This window comes from Sarcophilus harrisii, chromosome 2, assembly GCF_902635505.1.
Source record: "Sarcophilus harrisii chromosome 2, mSarHar1.11, whole genome shotgun sequence".
NCBI classification, from domain to species: domain Eukaryota; kingdom Metazoa; phylum Chordata; class Mammalia; order Dasyuromorphia; family Dasyuridae; genus Sarcophilus; species Sarcophilus harrisii.
Window position 1 is genome coordinate 661,774,904 of NC_045427.1, and position 19,944 is coordinate 661,794,847.

At 41.4% G+C, this 19,944-nt stretch overlaps 1 long non-coding RNA gene across 1 annotated transcript; it reads right to left on the reverse strand.

Moving 5' to 3' along the window:
* Positions 1–11,842: 11,842 nt before the first annotated feature.
* Positions 11,843–16,435, reverse strand: LOC116422024. Its single transcript, XR_004232625.1, has 2 exons — positions 16,186–16,435; positions 11,843–12,067 (listed from the first exon to the last, which is right to left on the reverse strand). It is a non-coding gene; the product is annotated as an uncharacterized LOC116422024 (long non-coding RNA).
* Positions 16,436–19,944: the final 3,509 nt, after the last annotated feature.

Here is a 19,944-nt window from a genome sequence, read left to right on the forward strand (position 1 = left end):
AGCAGGAAGCGCTGCCCCAGCAACTCACCGCAGCGGGCTTGGGACTTGTGGCTGTCCTCGTCCCCTTCCAGCTTCCCTGAGTTCCAGGGTCCTGTGAGGCTCCCAGTGTCCTGTAGCGTCCCCTTTGGGCACAACTAGGACTGTTTTCCCCTTGGATTTCCTGGCCCACTCACTGTGTTTTCTAGATGCTAGTTAGGAATTCATAGAGGGAATTCTGTTCAGGCTCTTACATCCTCTTGGTTTTGTCCTGGCAATTCTCCTCCTAAGGGAAGACTGTTAGAACTCCATTTTGGGGGACCAGACTTTTAACTTGGATAAAAGGAAGGTAACTTTCTTTGGGAAGTATCATTGTTAACATAAGATGTGAAGAATAGCAAACTCTCTGAACTCTTTGACAAATGTTCTTCTCTTACATTTCACTATGGAGCCCATCTTACCCAGGAAGCTCTCGCTTCCTGTTCCACAGTCTACAGCTTTGCGGGTTAGGCTAGTCCTGAGCCTGTAGAGAGCACACCTGGGAATAAAGGGGCCTCCCCTCCCCCCAATGCAGGTGATAATTGCCCTCTTGATTTGTATTATGTGGCTCAGGCTAAGTCCTATAAACCTGATTGGACTGGTCCATGTTTTGTGTTCTTCAATGCTTCTTTATTTGGAAGAGAAGAGGGCAGATATTTCCATGACATCAATTACTGTGGGTGAGTTCTAAAGGACCTTTGGAGTTCATCTGGCTCAGTTATGTTTTTATTTAGTGGGTGAAAAAAGGGGGTCTTAGAAAGATAACATAGCTCACCATATTGGGGGAGATTTCGAGTCCCCTTACTCTTCCTACTATGTTCTTGATCCTATTCCATGTACACCCCAAATATGTCAATTAGGTTCCCAACTGAATGAGGTGCTGCTCTTATTCTAAAAATGTGGGTGATTTTTACAGTTTTATTCAATAAATTATTCTTATTCCAAGATGCAGAAAATGAGAGAAATAAATGCATCTCAGAAGGGATCAGCTCTGGTGAGAATTGCCAGGAAGTCTCAAGAGTCTTTAGGTAAGACCTCTGTTTTGCACATTGGTAATAAAATTGGAATTGAATAAAACATTTTAACATGGCTTAGCTTTAGCCACCTTCTTGCTTTCATTTCTCTTAATCTCAGATTCCCTTTAGTCATCAAGTGACTTTTTGGTGCTCCAAGTATCCCCAGATGGTCCCTGCATTATTAGAAAGAGCTGCTGGATATGCAACCAGAAGGCTCCAGTTCAAATCCTTTTTCTCCCAGTTTTTCTTCTTTGCTCCCCTACCCCTAGCCTCAGTTTCCTTATCTAAAAATTGAGGGAGTAGGACTAGAATGATACCTACATTCTTCAAGTATGATGCAAATAGTTTGGAGACAGGTCTTAGGTAAAGGTAAGTAGTAGGTAAGAGTGAATGGTTGAATAATCATCCATTTTAAGATGAGTTTATAAAAAGTGATTTGTAGTGTATGTGAGGTCAGTATCTCATTCATTAATATATACACATGTGAAATTTATTAGGTTTCCAATCTTATTGAAAATATAGGACTTATGATAGGTGGAATTCTTTGGTTCCAATTTCTGACGTGTATCTGTGGCTGTGTAAGAAAAGGTAACCTTTGTCTTGACTTTGCATTTCAGATGCTTTGGCAAAGGGCTGAAGAAGCAGAAAGAAAAATAATGTGTAGTAGAGGTAAATTTTTACCGTGGTATATTTATGTTGACTTAAGAATATCTGTTTTCCCATTCATATCACAGGGTGATGGATCCATTTGTCCAAAAACAATTTGGTCAAACTTGACTCCTATAGTTACCCTTTTTAAATTAAAAAAATAGTTTTTTCCACAACTTTTTGGACTGTGCAACTTTCTTACTATTTTTGAATGTTCTAAAATTAACGAGGACATCTAATTATTAAACTCTATCCCTTGAAAAACAGTATATAGAGAGGATACTGAGAAGATGACAGAGATCAGAAAATTCCAAGTTCTCCAAATTTCCTCCACAAATGAAATTTAAAAAGCACCTCAGGGTGAATATAGTACAGCAAAAATAAACAAAAGTAGAAGTAGAATAGTGGTCCTCCTGGGACAACCCTAGAACATCCAAAGAAAGACCACCAGAAAGAGGTTAAGCTTAAGGGAATTGTAAACACCTCCACTGAAACAATAAACAACAAGCCCTGGGGTCAACTTGGTTGGGCAATAACCTCAGACTCAGTCACAGTCATTCTCATCACACAATGTGTGGTGTGTGTGTGTGTGTGTGTGTGTGAGAGAGAGAGAGAGACAGACAGACAGATACAGACAGACAGAGACAGACGAGACAGAGAGACAGACGAGACAGAGAGACAGAGAGACACAGTGACACAATGACACAGAGACAGAGAAAGAGACACACACAAAGGCAGAGACAGAGAAAGAGACACACACAAAGGCAGAGACAGAGATATCTAATAGGGACAGATTGAAGGAACCTCTGCTGCCAAGGGATGCTGCCAAAACATGGTCCCATTTGAGAAGGAACTAGCACGTGACTGGACAAGATCGGGTGGATAGATAGTAGGGGGGTGAGTGGATGAGAAAGGAATGTAGAGTTTGGGCCCAGGACAAAACTAAAAAAAAAAAAAATAAAAAAATAATAATAATGGTAAAAAAGGACCTGAAGGCAGAGACACTATCCTTCTCACTCTAAGATCAGAGATGATTATAACAACAAGATGCTTTAAAAAAGAAAAAAAAGAGCAAAGGAGAAAGAACCCAACCAAAAGAAAAGTTACCATAGGAATAGAGAAAAACAGGAGAGGATACTGTAGGAAAAAAAAAAAGAAAAGCCTCTCCTACCCCAAAGCATAATGTCAAATGTTCACCTGCCCAAAAAGTGTTCTTAGAAAAACTCACAAAAGACTTCAAAAATCAAATGAAAAAAGATTGAGGGAAAAAAAATAAAAAAGAACAGTCCAAGAAAAACAAGATTATGAAAATAAAATCAATCAACTAGAAAAGGAGACCCATAATCTTAAGAAAGAAAACAATACTTGCAATTGTACAAGGTCTTGAAAAGTAGAATTGTGCAAAGGAAGGTTAACAATATTATAAGAAACCAAGAAATAATAAAACAAAATAAAAAGATGAACAAAAAGAAAAGAATGTGAAATATCTTACAAGAAAAAAATTGATCTGGAGAACAGATCATGAAGAGGAAATAAAAGAATAATCAGACTACCTGAAAACTATAATTTTAAAAAATCTTGATACAATAATAAAAGAAATAATTTTTTAAAAAATTGCTTGAAATTTTAGAACAAGTAGGAGAAAGTAGAAATAGAAAAAAAATCCACCAACTTACAGGAATATCAAAGTCAAATTCCAAAATCCCTACGTTAAGAAGAAAATATTATGAGCAACAAGAAAAAAACCAATTCAAATATGGTGGAGCCACAATGAGTATCTCCCAAGACACCAAATGACCACAGGTCTTAGAACACTACATAATGAAGATTAAAAATTTGAATTCATATGATCAAGTAGGATTTATACCAGGAATGCAGGGCTGGTTCAATATTAGGAAAACTATCAATATAATTGGCCATGTTAATAACCAAATTAACAAAAACCATATGATCATCTCAACAGATGCAGAAAAAGCATTTGATAAAATCCAACATCCATTCCTATTAAAAACACTTGAGAGTATAGGAATAAATGGACTTTTCCTTAAAATAATCAGCAGCATCTATTTAAAACCATCAGTAAGCATCATATGTAATGGAGACAAACTGCAACCATTCCCAATAAGATCTGGAGTGAAACAAGGTTGCCCACTATCACCGTTACTATTTAATATTGTATTAGAAACGCTAGCTATAGCAATAAGAGCTGAGAAAGAGATTAAAGGAATAAGAATAGGCAATGAGGAAGCCAAATTATCACTCTTTGCCGATGACATGATGGTATACTTAGAGAACCCCAGAGATTCTGCTAAAAAGTTATTAGAAATAATCCACAACTTTAGCAAAGTTGCTGGTTATAAAATAAACCCACATAAGTCATCAGCATTCTTATATATCACTAACAAAATCCAACAGTCAGAGTTACAAAGAGAAATTCCATTTAAAGTAACTACTGATAATATAAAATATTTAGGAATCTATCTGCCAAGGGAAAATCAGAAACTTTATGAGCAAAATTACAGACCACTTTTCACACAAATTAAGTCTGATCTAACCAATTGGAAAAATATTAAATGCTCTTGGATAGGGCGAGCAAATATAATAAAGATGACAATATTACCTAAACTAATCTATTTATTTAGCGCTATACCAATCAGACTCCCAAAAAACTATTTTAATGACCTAGAAAAAATAACAACAAAGTTCATATGGAAAAACAAAAGGTCAAGAATTTCAAGGGAATTAATGAAAAAAAAATCAAATGATGGTGGCTTAGCTGTACCAGATCTAAAATTATATTATAGAGCAGCAGTTACCAAAACTATTTGGTATTGGCTAAGGAATAGATTAGTTGATCAGTGGAATAGATTAGGTTCAAGGGATAAAACAGTCAACAAATATAGCAACCTAGTCTTTGACAAACCCAAAGATCCCAGCTTTTGGGATAAGAACTTACTGTTTGATAAAAATTGCTGGGAAAATTGGAAACTAATATGGCAGAAACTAGGCATTGATCCATACTTAACGCCGTACACCAAGATAAGGTCAAAATGGGTTCATGACCTAGGCATAAAGAATGAAATTATTAATAAATTAGAGGAACATAGGATAGTTTACCTCTCAGACCTGTGGAAGGGGAAGGTCTTTATGACCAAAGCAGAACTAGAGATCATTACTGATCACAAAATAGAAAATTTCGATTATACCAAACTGAAAAGTTTTTGTACAAACAAAACTAATGCAGACAAGATTAGAAGGGAAGCAATAAACTGGGAAAATATTTTTACAGTCAAAGGTTCTGATAAAGGCCTCATTTCCAAAATATATAGAGAATTAACTCTAATTTATAAAAAATCAAGCCATTCTCCAATTGAAAAATGGTCAAAGGATATGAACAGACAATTCTCAGATGAAGAAATTGAAACTATTTCTAGTCATATGAAAAGATGCTCCAAGTCATTATTAATCAGAGAAATGCAAATTAAGACAACTCTAAGATACCACTACACACCTGTCAGATTGGCTAAGATGACAGGAAAAAATAATGATGATTGTTGGAGGGGATGTGGGAAAACTGGGACATTGATTCATTGTTGGTGGAGTTGTGAACGAATCCAACCATTTTGGAGAGTAGTTTGGAACTATGCTCAAAAAGTTATCAAACTGTGCATACCCTTTGATCCAGCAGTGTTACTACTGGGATTATATCCCAAAGAGATTATAAAGAAGGGAAAGGGACCTGTATGTGCACGAATGTTTGTGGCAGCCCTTTTTGTAGTGGCTAGAAACTGGAAACTGAATGGATGTCCATCAGTTGGAGAATGGCTGAATAAATTGTGGTATATGAAAATTATGGAATATTACTGTTCTGTAAGAAATGACCAACAGGATGATTTCAGAAAGGCCTGGAGAGACTTACACGAACTGATGCTGAGTGAAATGAGCAGGACCAGGAGATCATTATATACTTCAACAACAATACTAGATGATGACCAGTCCTGATGGATCAGGCCATCCTCAGCAACGAGATCAACCAAATCATTTCTAATGGAGCAGTAATGAACTGAACTAGCTATACCCAGAAAAAGAACTCTGGGAGATGACTAAAAACCATTACATTGAATTCCCAGTCCCTATATTTATGCACACCTGCATCTTTGATTTCCTTCACAAGCTAATTGTACAATAATTCAGAGTCTGATTCTTTTTGTACAGCAAAATAACGTTTTGGTCATGTATACTTATTGTGTATCTAAGTTATATTTTAATATATTTAACATCTACTGGTCATCCTGCCATTTAGGGGAGGGGGTGGGGTAAGAGGTGAAAAATTGGAACAAGAGGTTTGGCAATTGTTAATGCTGTAAAGTTACCCATGTATATATCCTGTAAATTAAAGGCTATTAAATAAAAAAAAAAAATAAAAATAAAAATTTGAATTCAACAATATGTAAATTTCTGGAAATATAAAAGTGAGACACACAAACATAAAATAAAGGTCAGTAATATAATTTATTACATTAAAAAAAGTAGGAGTAGTAATTAAAGTTAAAGTTAAAATAGGTTTAATCAAAAGAGGAAAAAAAAGAACCTGAGTATACCTGCGCAAAAGAGATACAGGATCTATATGAATATAAATTCTATATCTATATCTATATGAATATGAATGAAATATCTATATGAAAATAAATTTTATACAAATAAAGTTACAACTACCTAATTGAAGTAATATTTATTGTTCATGGATAGGTAAAGTCTACATAATTTTTAAATGACAATTTTACTTAACTATGTGATGCCATTCCAATTAAATTATTTTTAAAACTATCTTACGAAGAAAAAAATTATAATGAAGTTCATTTGGAAGAACAAAAGGACAAGAACTTCTAAGAAACTTGGGGAAAAGATGTAAAGGAACAGATCTAGTTATCAGTCCTCAGACCAAGATGAGAGCATCGCTGAAGTATAAAACTGATAATTTTGATAATTTTAAATTAAAATTGTTTTGTACAAATAAAACCTATGCAACCAAGAATGGAAGGAATGCAGAAAATTGGGGGGAAGCGTTCATAGACAATCTCTCAGAAAGACTGTAATTGGGTTGGAAGATTGCTGCAGTATCGGAATGAAGAGATGATTGATTTAGAAAAACTTGGAGAGACTTGCACTTATGAAGAAAGATGTCATCCACCTTCAGGGAAGCAGAAGACAAACAGAAATAAGTATAACACAGTCTTACAGGTTAGAAATTAGAAGCAAAGAACCTGAAGTCTTGTATTTTCCATAAGACTGGAAATCTAATAAGTGACATGTGTGTATATGAATGAATGAGATATTGACCTCACTTAAAGAAAGCACTTAAATTTTTTTTTTTTAATAAACACATCCTAACAGGAATGATTATTCAACCACATAGGCAATCACAGGAGTCCATGTACTTGCCTTCCTAAGAACTTCTTGCAGCATACTTGAAGAATGTAGATATCATTCTAGTCCTACTCCCTCATTTTTAAGATAGGGAAATTGAGGCCTTTTGGCAAAGAGAAAAAATTAGGAGAAAAAGGATTTGAACTGGAGCACATCCAGCAGCTCTTTGTAATAATGCAGGGACCATCTGGGGATACTTGGAGCGCCAGAAAGTCACTTGACTTGACTAAAAGAAAGGTGGCTAAAGAGTTAAAGCTAAGTCATGTTAAAATGTTTTATTCAATTCCAATTTTGTTACCAGTGTGCAAAATAGAGGTCTTACCTAAAAGCTCTTGTGAGCTTCCTGGCAAATCTCACCATGGCTGATCCTTTATTTCTCCCACATTATGCATCTTGGAATAAGAATAATTTATTGAATAAAGCTATCAAAATCACTCACATTTTTGAGCTCCAGATTTAAATAGAGTTCTAACCTGAAATTCAGCAGATCTGAATAAAGAAGTCTTTGGACTTTGTCTAAGGCATATTAACTTCTCCATCCTAACATTGCTTAGCATGAGGGATAAAGTCAGGCACATGCTATGTCTTTCCCCTCCACTTTCCATTTGACCAGCAATTATAGATAATTCTGTCTTGCTTTTTAGCAAACAGTAAATTGCAGAAAGAGTTTCTTTTAAAAAGAATAGTGCAGTTTGGTCCCTAATCAGTGATTCTCTTAACCATTTTCTCCATTGCTTTAAGACATGAGATTTTCTTCATATATTGTAGACATGAATAAGTCTATATTTTACACACGGACTTCCAACAAATTGCCATTCCACATAACCTTTTTCAGTACTAATTGCTAGATATGTTCCTATGGAACATTTTCCCCATATAAGGGCTGTGTTCACCAAAATGGGATGTGAATGTTCCCATGTTCGTGTTGGGAAAATTTAGAAAATACATACACCTTATCGGTTACTAGAAAGTAACTCATTTTCTTTCCAAAGCATCAAGGATCAAGAACATCACTATGAGCAAGAAGATGTATTTTCAAAGAAATTGGCCTGTAGGAGGCTTCAAGAAGGAGGATGCAGTTGAGACTGAAGGTCTGAAAAAAGACAAAGGAGTGACCACATTCCTAGACACATTCCTAGAGGAGTTTCTCTTCTCGTTTTTCCTCACCTCTAGCCATTGGAAAGGTCACCTGATTCCCTGCAGATCATCTAGGAGGGATCTCGGGATTTCAGCCTATCCTCTGTCATTGGGGTTGCTTCTGGGCCCTGGAGAAAAGGCTAGACATGGGGAGAGAAGGGAAGAAACGAGAGGACAGAAGGATTAGGGCTAGGAAATTAGTTAATTGGAATGGGAGAACTGAAGCAAGCAGGCTAGGACAATAACCCAGATGTGAGGTGAGAAGGGAAGAAGGTATCAGGTAGAACCCTGAAGGAGACCTAAGGTTGGAGAGAAAGATCTGGAGGGAGATGCAGCAAAGGAGACAGAGGAGGAGTAGTCAGAGAGGTGGTAGGAGATAGGAAATAGAGAAGACGGTATTAAGCAGCAGATCAACAAAAAGCTTGCAGAGGTCAGAGAATGACAAAGATGCTGGCTCTTTTCGGAAAGGAATAAGCTTATTAACCATAGCATTAACCCTTTGGATCTTGTAGCTGGCTCCAAGAACTGGTGAAATCTGGGGGCAGAGGTGAAGTTGGAGACAAAATTTAGGGCTGGTCTCAGAAGTGGGGGCAGAAGCTATTAGTGCCTTCTCCTCCAAAATAAATTCCTTTATAATTCATATATTTTAGATGTTCCTTATAATAAAACATAAACTTATTTCTTCCTTACTTCCTTCCCTCCCTTTCTCCCTCCCTCCTTCCCTTCCTTCCTTCCTTCTTTCCTTCCTTTCCCTCCCTTCCTTCCTCCCTCTCTTCCACCCCCTTTCTCTCCTTCCTTTTTTCATCTTTCTTTCTTAAGCTTTTTGTTTTCAAAATATATTCAAAGATAGTTTTCAACTTTCACTCTTACAAAACCTTGTGTTCCAAATTTTTTCCCTCTCTTCCCCCACTTCCTCCCCTAGACAGCAAATAATCCAATGTATGTTGAACGTGTGACATTCCTCTATACATATTTCCACACTGACCACGCTGAGCCTCTTTCTTTCTTTTTGTATATTCAGGGTTCAATATAATAATATCTGGCCCACAGACAGCGCTGAATAAAAGCTTGCTGACTGAGTGACTTGTTGCCATATTTCCAGGATGTGTCTCCTCAGCAGGTGGACATGAATTGTATGAAAGGAGATCCAAAAGTCTAGGGATTTCCTAGTGGTTATGCTGGCAATGGAATGTATTTGAAAGAACACTGATTCTGGAGTCAGAAGATCAGGCTTTGAACCCCAGCTCTGACTCTTGCTTGAGCTTCCATGTCCTTGTCGATATGAGTCATCCCCTCTGGGACTATTTCCCACCCCTCCCAACTACATTGGTGGGCTATTATGGCTCACTGTCACTTTGTCAGGATTCTAGGGATAATCCCGAGAAACTAGATTTCTTTTTAAATTAAAAAAAATCCCTAAATTTTATTTCCAGTTCCAGATTCTCTTGCTCCCTCTTCCACTTCCCTATTGATTGAGAAGACAAGAAAGGGAAAAAAAAACAAAAACAAAAACATGAGAAATATAGTTTCAAAACAAATTTCCACATTAGCCAGTTTTGTTTGTTTGTTTGTTTAGAGGAAAGAAAGAGATAAAATCGGTTTCCATCTTTCCTCTGGGTCCAGACCATTAGAAGGCATGACTCCTACTGACAAGGACATCTCACACCAGATAGTAAGAGACTCTGCAAATGGATGCAGGACCTACATATAAAATGTCACACCAGGAATATGGAGGATTAAGGAGGGAAAGGACTTTGGTACCTATGGAAAAAGAAGACTTCATGGATAAATGAGAAGAGTCGTGGAAGATAAAATGAACAGTTTTGATTACTTGTTTGGAAAGTTTTTGCATAAACAAAATCAATGTACTTAAAATGAGAATAGAAATAGCTAAGGGGGAAAATGTTTTCAATATATTTCTCTGATAAAGGTCTTATTTCCAAGATCTAGTGTAATGCTGTAGAAACTGAGCAATACAGAGATTAGAGAACAATTTAATAGTTTATTAAATAGAGAGATTTACTGGGACCAAATAGATCCATGGTTGGTCCCAGGGCTGAATGAGACTATTGTCTCAAAGATTCCAGCCCTGAGTATCAGGACAGAAAGATTTTTATAGGATAACAAGAACAATGACATAATGGGGAGGTACCTGGATGGGGATAACTCTATTGGGAAGAGGCACCTAGGATGACCCAATAGAGGGAGGTACTGGAGAGGTTACTGATATTCTAATGACATCTAAAATGGATGGACCTTTATCCTGTCAAACATTAAGAAGGACCGATTAGAGTCTAAAGATATAAAGCCTTTATCTCATCAACCATTTAAGAGGGAATGATTATAGCCTGGGGTTTTGGGGCAGAGGAACTGAGGTAGACCTTTATTTCATCAAACATTAAGAAGGAAAGGTTATAACCTGAGGCAAAGTAACTAAATAGGACAATTAGGGAAACTAGGTCAGGACATCAAAAGGGAACTGTGGCACAACACTAGAAGTATCTGATTTAAAAATATAAGAACAAGTGCCATTCCTCAATGAAAAATGGTCAAATAGTAGAAATAGACAGTTTTCAAAAGAAGAAATCCGATAAGTAAATGGGGGGAGGTTTTACTTTGCATCAAATTGGCAAAGATGACAAAGTGAGAATATGAGTTTTGTGTTAATGCATTCTTGGAGATTAGGGCTGGATAAGTAGATAAGAGGATCATTAGTCTCCAGGTGGTAATTAAATCCACAGAAGCTGATGAGATCTACATGTAAATACATGGACAGCTTTGAAAATAAGCAGGTTATATGCAATAGAGATTGACAGTTCTATTTTGCACATAGAAATGGTAATTTTAAAATGTGTGTTCAGTGAATAATTTTTTTAAGGCAGCAAAGCACATTTAGGGAGGACACATTGCTGAAGGCATTACTGCTAATTCCTCTCCATTGTCAGAAGTTCTCATGAAGGCCCCTTGGGTTAGGGCTCCAAGGGTCAGGGTCTTGGTGAAGACCATAGTTATATACTTATCTCTGTCATGGACTTGCATGAGCTTTACGTTTCTGGGATTGGGAGTTGTGAACTCCTTCAACCCTAATGGAAACTCCTAGATAAAGGTAGATGAGGGGTTTCTGTTTTCATTTTTCTGATAAGTTTGATGTCCACAGGGTTGAATGACTCATCCAGGTCCATCTAGCATCCGAGCTCAGATTGTCCTTCAGAACTCTTATTAAGGATGTAGGAGTTATCACAGACTCCAATCAATCTAATCTTATTAGAAAAAGGATTTCTCTTTAAAACAAGGTATCTCAGCCTGTGAACTTGATTTTTTTAACATATATTAATAATTCCATTTCAATATAATTCATTTCCTTTGGGATCCTCTTTATTTCACGCACTTAAAAGCATAATTCTGAGAAGGTGTCCATAGGTTTGGCCAGAATGTCATCAAAGGCTTCTGTGATGCAAGAAAAGGTAGAACCTCTGTTTTAGAGTGAGTCCTCCAGTATCTGCCTGAAGCTCTTCAGGGAGAGGGAAGTTCCCTGGAAAGCACTCCTGCTGTTACCCTCTACCGGACATTTTTCTGTCTTCATTGCAATCAATTTCCTCCTTGAATGAGTTGATAAGGTATCAGATTTTCAATTTGTAGTCTAGCAGATGAGTTTGTATTCGAGGCACTTTTCTCATTGCATTTCAGTGCATGTATTCCAAATTGCTAATAGTAGATATAATCTGGGACTTCGGGATCCAGGCTTTTGCCTTCAATTCTTCTGAAAGCCAGGTCTCTCAAGGTTACCGTGAGTGGGGTCTGGAGGAAGAGGGAGTTAGGAGGACCTAGAGAGAGAAAAGCAAACAGTAGTCAGCAAGACAAAAAGGAACAGACAGAGCTGTTGTAGTCACCCAGAAGAATCGAGGCTCAGATTTCTTGGACACAAATCATCAAATTCACTGGGATCCAGACAAAGCAGTCCCTGCAAAAATATTTGTATTCTTTTTCCCTCCCTGAAGCAATTGGGGTTAAGTGACTTGCCCAGGATCACACTGGCTAGGAAGTGTTAATTTTAACTCAGATCCTCCTGACTTCAGGGCTGGTGCTCTATCCACTGAGCCACCTAGCTGCCCCAAATCTTTGTATTCTTAATCCCAGTTCCTGTCCCTGTTGGAAAATTTCACTCTAAATCAGTGGTGTCAGCCTGGAATTGAAATTTATCCACAGATTGACTTAGAAAATCCCAAACCAACATTACCCTGTGATATTAGCTTCTCATTCTCTTGGGAAAACATTTACCAGTTACACCTTCACCTACTGGGCATCTCTGCTCTAAGTGAGCAACAGAAGGCTTCTCCATCAGGAAGGAATTTAGGTCCCCAGCTATAAATTGGATTCAGATTTTAGATGAATCTGGTTTTTAAATCTCCGAAGAACTTTCTCAACATATTGCAGAAGATGGAAGCTTTTGGGGATAAACATAAATCACAATATTTGTGATTCCCACTTTATCCTCAGCTGACAGTTTATTCGGACCCTCCCCTCAAGGAATGGCTTTGGACATTTTGTCCCAGACACAATCCTTGTAAGCTGGAGGTTGCAAAAAGTCAAGGAAAGATCTATATGACAGATACGTGGGAGCCCTGAATCTGCCTTCTTGCCTCAGCCTTGAGAACAGGTTCTGATTCACAAAACAGACATTAAAAGAAAAAGGAGTTAATAAAGGGCTACAGTTGATGGATAGGTGTCAGGCACCTGGTGGGAAGACTCCTGGAGGAGGTTGGGGCCTCGAAGCTGCCCATGATTCCTTCTTTGCCTTTTGGAGTTGGAGCTCGTATTTTCAGGGCTTTTTGCAGGGCCAAGTCTCTCAATTTTCTCATTGCCTTGTTCTTATAGAGCAGTAATTCTGCAAACATTCTGACTTCCAAACTATAGAGTATTTTTTCCCCATTTATAGCATTCAAATCTTTTGAAGGCACAACAGATTTAGTTCTACATTCTTGTAGGGAAAAACCCGCAAACTTTTCCATATCCTATATTTTCGTATTTGAAGTATCATCCTGGATCCTCAGGACACAAGTATAATGAAATACTTCCACAAGAAGAAAGTTAACTCAATGGAAAACATCCACATTATTGCACCAGAAAAATGAAGGGGAGGAAAGGGGGCTAATTAGATTGCTTAACAAAATTATCTCTGTTTAGAAAAATAGTAAAAGATGATGATTTAACATAAAAATCCTTAATATAATTCTAGTTTTAAAAAACAAAAGAAAACAAACAAAAACTCCAAATCTTTCCTCATCTTCACAGAACACAACACAGAAATCAATGCTTATCTATAATCTAAAAGGGCATAGGGGACACACATTTTCTATAATTCCTGTCTCTATGATAATTATGTCAATAAATATTGTTAGCCTTCATAAATAGTGAGATCAAAATTTCAACACTTTTTCTTATCTGATAAAATAATTAATGGTAAATTTATTGAGATGTATGTGTGTATACCTTTATGTATGTAGTTACTTTTTATTTGTTTTAGTCATGTTCAACTCTTTGTGATGTAATTTGGAGTTTCTGGCCAAAGATACTGGAGTGATTTGCCATTTCCTTTTTCAGTTCATTTTACAAAGAGAAGCAGATTTAGTGACTTGCTCAGGGTTATACAGCTAGTAAGTGTATGAGCTTGGATTTTAACTCAGCAATACATAAGCATTCCTGACTCAAGGTTTGGTATATATCCATTGTGGCACCTAATTGACACATAATAATGTACCAGATACACACTACAATGATACATATACACATGCACACATACACATATTTATGTATGCAGAGATAATACACATGTATGTTATTATATGTATACTGTATATATAGACATAATGTATATATTACATGTATAATATGTAGTATATTATTGAACATCACACATTGTTTAGACCTCGTTTTACCTAGTTAAGTTTTTTCAAGTATTTTCTATCACTGATTCAGGTTTTAATATAGACTACATGTCTTCTTTCTTTTATTAAATCTATTTTTTGAACAATATCTCAGAAGAAAAGAGAAGCACTCTCTGAATTCTTCTATTTTCTACTCTTTTCATTCAAAGTGCCAAGTTTAGAAGAAGAAGAAATTAATTTTCACTCTAGGGAAGCATAAAATCATAGAAATTTTGTGGACTTGGGATACCTTCAATTTAGGAAACAAAGCAAAGAAAAAACTTTTCATTCTTTCTAAAATTGCAGTTAAATTAGTTGTTATTTCCAAAACTATAGCAACACACCAAAAAAATATATATATATATGTTTTTAAAAAGCTTATATAGGTTGATCAGTACCAGATAAAATAGATTTATAGAGTGCTCAGGAGCAATGGCACTTCTGTGTGAGGCTGCTCATCCACTTTTGGTGTCCAGCTATTCCCCACGTCTCATCTGAAGCTCCGAGAAACTGTAGCACAGCAGTCCCGTCCCAGCAAGACTGTCTTGGCTAATGAGCTAAATCAGACCGAGGGTAACCCACAGGCTGCGCGTCCATCAGTGAGTTAGGGGATACCTAGCTCGACCACGTGAAGGCTTGTCCCAGCAGAACGGGCAGATGAGAACAATTTGTTCCAGCAGCCAGCTGATGCTGGGGCACTTAGAGCTTGGTCAAGCATCAACGATCCCAAGATTATCCACTGAACCCCAGGCCATTGCCAGTCACCCTGGCTGTTGTCTTGCCACTGAACTTAGATGATGCTGGAAGAAAGAGTAAGGCTGACAACTGTAGAATTCCACCTCACTTAAAGCCAATTTGTGAACAAGTCAAGATATCCTCATGATGTCATTGGTCCTTTTGAAAACAAAGGACCAGGGGCAGCTGGTTGGCACTTTCTAGCTGTGTGACCGGAAGCAAGCCACTTAACCCCAATTGCCTCATCAAAAAAAGAAAGAAAACAAAGTATCGCCAACAACAGATGAGACTTTTTGAAAACAGGTACATATAAAGACAACCCTGTGCCAGCTAGAAAGGCTCACATCCTCAAATTCAGAAAATAAAAGAAATAATCACTCATCTTTACAAACTCACCTATCCAAAAAAGAAAGCCAGATATAAATAGAGGTTTGCTCTCCCTTCTCCCTTCCTCTCCCTTGCCCGTAATGGACTCCTCTTCCTGGATGAGGCTTCCTTAAACATACTCCCTCATTCATAGACACAAAGAACACCCATAAATAATTTGTGGTCACATTGCTGGGGAGGTGGAGTCCTCCCCGACAAAAACATTCAGCTAGAACTGGAAGGAATATCAAAGAAAATAAGGAAGAAAGGGATAGGCAAACAACCTCTAGTTTCCTTGAGATGCCCAAAGCAGCAGAAAATCTCTGTCCCACAGAAATAGACACAAGTTCTCTGGGGACTGATCCAAATGGACCGACGCACTTGCCACAAGGAATCACATGGGAGGGCCAAGTGATCCTTTAAAACGAATTCTTCCTGAAATGGATTCAATCATGTTAATCATGATGTGTGACAAATAATCCTGATTAATGCCAGAATTTCCGCATTAAAATGACCCTACAGATTTAAAAACGTAGTACTCTTTCCCATCCTGCCTGTCTAAGGATGAAATCCAGCCCAGTATATGGGAAAGGTGGGAGGACAGCCCTTCTGGCTCAAGAGTATGAGATGGAGAGAGTGTCATGGAAGCCACAAACTGAGCCTGGACAGACATTGGGATATTGGATATTGAAGACTAGAAGGGCCCTGAGGCTCTGAAGGGTGAAACTCCGATTAAACGCTGAACAACAATGAATTTGGGGAACTTTGACTTTCTATTGGCACACAAAAACAGGATGAAGTGACTTGTCTAGGGTCACAGAGCTACAAAGCGTCTGAGGCCACGTTTGAACTCGGGTCTTCCTGACTTAGGTTTGGTGTTCTATCCACTGTGACGGCACCTCGCTTCCCCATGTCACCTGAATGATCCACAGAATCCTGTCCTAGTTCTTCTTCTTCCTAAAAACTTGGTGGGAAGCTATTTCTGAGATGTCCCAGTATCGCTCGGCGTAGCCAGGCATGGTGTAGGCAGGAACTGGGCCACCTTCCTCCTCATCATGAGCCCAGTGGCCCAGGAGCCCTCCTGCTGTACCAGTTCTAGACCCTTCCTGGGCCGGTATGGCTGATCTCTCAGGATTGCCAAACAATGGGTGCAAAGGGCTATGCCAAGGTCCGCCAACTGCTTGTGGTCCAGCTTGATTGAAGAATAAGGAATCCCGGGTGAGCTGGGATCTATCCGAACTTTCGGGGTTTTTTCTCTCTACACACTCATAAAATAGATTTAAAACAAATGGTCTAGATTTAAGGATGATGAAATTTAAGAGCATGCTCTACATCAGTGGGCTCTGTTTTCAAAGCTCCTATGCACCCGGCAGGCGTCTTAAGAGTGATGTAAAGGAAGCAGAACAAGACGATCTGGCTTCAATTCTATTCACCCGCTAGTTCCATAAACTGCTTTGATGGTACAATCACCACCAATCCTTGGGTCCTCTCGAACCGAGACCCACAAGTCTCACTAGTAACAGCCGCTTCTGGTCCCGGCCGTCCTCCCGCTTCCATGCCCGACTAGTGAAGCAAGGAGCGGCTGGTGGCTTGTTAGAGGGCGATTTCTCCCAAGCTGAGGGAAGAACAACAGTCATGGCGTCATGCGCTAGAGAGGACTCGAAGAGACTATGGGATGTGGGGATTAGAAAATCCTCAGCGCCCTCGGAGAAGGCAACTCTCAGGAGCAGGGCGGCGCGCAGAATTCAGTGAAGAAGAAGAGATGTTTAATGCAAACTTGTCCCACCAAGATTATTTGGCAGGAGAGGAGAGGAGCAGCTTGCTGGGCTCGGCGCAAGGATAAAAAGGCTCCCTCCCCATCCTGTAACAACAGGAGAGTATCGTGGCCCCAGTAAAACTCAAAGGGACAGAGAGGGCCAAGTTCGGGAACCCTTGTGTGAACTAACTGAGTGAAATAAGCAGTCCCCGGAGGACGATTTATAGATTGATGATTTATAGATGTATATGTACGATTTATAGAACACACTGATTACAACTCTGTCCGTGTAGCTTTGAAAGCCTTAGAAGGGCGAACAGCCTCGCAGCTACGGACAGTTCCAAGGACCCGGCATGGAGCTGGCTAACTGCCCCCGGACCTCAGCCGGTGAGGGCGGAGGGACTGATTCCTTTGCCAGGCGGAGCTTTGGTTACAAGCTTCTTTAAAACAAAACTGTGTGCGCGAGATAGAGGGGACGGTGCACCAAGCGGTGTGAAAAGGAGGCAGGAACGAACACACTGGATTTATTGTCTTCTTTTAAAACCAAACTCTGGCTAAACTAGGTCTGTGATTTGGAAGTTGTTTATTATGCTATTTACAGGCGGGATCTCGGCGCTAAATGACCCACTCGCATCTCTCCCAAGGTAGGAAGCCCGGCTGGCCAGTAACACGCCAGGGAGGTCACCAGGGGGAGCCAGAGACCGCCCTGCTCTGTCCTGGGGAGCCCTGGCTGACCAGTAACACGCCAGTGTGGTCGCCAGGGGAGCCAGAGAGCGCCCTTCTCTGTCCTGGGGAGCCCGGCTGACCAGTAACACGCCAGTGTGGTCGCCAGGGGAGCCAGAGAGCACCCTTCTCTGTCCGGGGAGCCAGAGACCGCCCTTCTCTGTCCTGGGGAGCCTGGCTGGCCAGTAACACGCCAGGGAGGTCGCCAGGGGGAGCCAGAGACCGCCCTTCTCTGTCCTGGGGAGCCCGGCTGGCCAGTAACACGCCAGGGAGGTCGCCAGGGGGAGCCAGAGAGCGCCCTTCTCTGTCCTGGGGAGCCAGAGAGCGCCCTTCTCTGTCCTGGGGAGCCAGAGAGCGCCCTTCTCTGTCCGGGGAGCCCGGCTGGCCAGTAACACGCCAGGGAGGTCGCCAGGGGAGCCGGAGACCGCCCTGCTCTGTCCCGGGGAGCCTGGCTGACCAGTAACACGCCAGTGTGGTCGCCAGGGGAGCCAGAGAGCGCCCTTCTCTGTCCTGGGGAGCCCGGCTGACCAGTAACACGCCAGTGTGGTCGCCAGGGGAGCCAGAGAGCACCCTTCTCTGTCCCGGGGAGCCAGAGACCGCCCTTCTCTGTCCTGGGGAGCCTCGGCTGGCCAGTAACACGCCAGGGAGGTCGCCAGGGGAGCCAGAGACCGCCCTTCTCTGTCCTGGGGAGCCCGGCTGGCCAGTAACACGCCAGGGAGGTCGCCAGGGGAGCCAGAGAGCGCCCTTCTCTGTCCTGGGGAGCCAGAGAGCGCCCTTCTCTGTCCCGGGGAGCCAGAGAGCGCCCTTCTCTGTCCGGGGAGCCCGGCTGGCCAGTAACACGCCAGGGAGGTCGCCAGGGGAGCCGGAGACCGCCCTTTCGCCCCCGGCCCCTCATCCATCTGCCTGGCGCAGCCTTTGAGCGGCTTTCTTGGTCCAGGAGCATCGGCCCGGGCGAGGCTCCCCAGGTCCTCCCTGACGTCTCGGGGCGGAGCGATCAGAGCAGTAATAACGGGGCGGGAGCCAGGACAAGAAGGTGCCGGGCTGGCCCTTGATGCTTTGGGCTCCTGGCGACGCGCCGGGGAAGCTGCCGCCTGAGGGAACGGGCCAGAGGAGGAGGGACGCGCCCGGGCCGCTGCGGCCGGGAAGGAGCCGCACTCGGGACCCGCCGGCGTCCTGCGGGCTCTGGAGCCCTCTAGCGGCCCCAGCGTTCCTGGCCCGAAGCGAACCTCGCTCTTTATCCCAGGGTCAGGTCCTGGGACACGGTCCGAACTTGGGTCAGTCCCAAGTCCTGAGTGTTAGTATCGGCCGGGCGGCTGCTCGCACACCAGCAGTAAGAGGGGGACAAGGATCATTCAAACACTGGCTCGCTTGGGCTTCTCCCTAAGTCCGTGTCAGCCCCATTTTGAGGGGCCTGGAGCTGTGACTTCCCGCGTGTGGGAACTTTGCTCTGCGCGCGCTGGCGCTTCTGCGAGATCTGAGAGTCTCTTGGAGCCGAAGGGAAGAGAGGTGTCCAAAGCCCCTCCCCGCAGGCAGCAGCTAGTGCTGACCCGAGCGGATTAAAATGTGCTTAGGAAGTAAGTGCTTAACGAGATACATAAAGCAGGCGATACAACGTAGAGAACCGGGGCTTCTGGCGTCCTCGTGAACATCCCTTCCCCACTGGCCCAGAGAAGTCCGTTAAGATAAGGGCCCTGTGGGACACCTGCGCCCTTGAGCGCTCCGACAGTGAAGAGGCGACCCTGTTCGGGTCACGCAGCCCAGGTTCTCCTGGAGCCGCTTGTCTCACATTCCCATGCAAGGACGAGAATTAGCAAAAGCTGCCGCTGTCCCGGAGCTGTCCCAGGAAGACACCGCCTGAGCCTGCCCACTGCGAGTCTCGTGCTTTTACCGGATGGTGGAAGCAATCCCTGGCCCGCCCTGGCTTCTGATAATCACCGAGAAACGGACTTGCAGGAAGAGACTTTCCTTTCTCAGTCTCCCAACTGACACCAAGGAGAACTTATAAGCATCGTGAGGCACTGCCATGAGATCCTACGTATTCTGGACAAGCAAGTGACGATCGGGAAACCACTAGAGAAATCAGTGCCAATTCAAGAGGCAACATGGGCTAAGAAGGCCACTGTGTGTTCTCCATTAATGTAATTGCCTTCTGAACCAGGCTAGGACCTGAAGAAATGTCCATTTCAACGGCATAAAA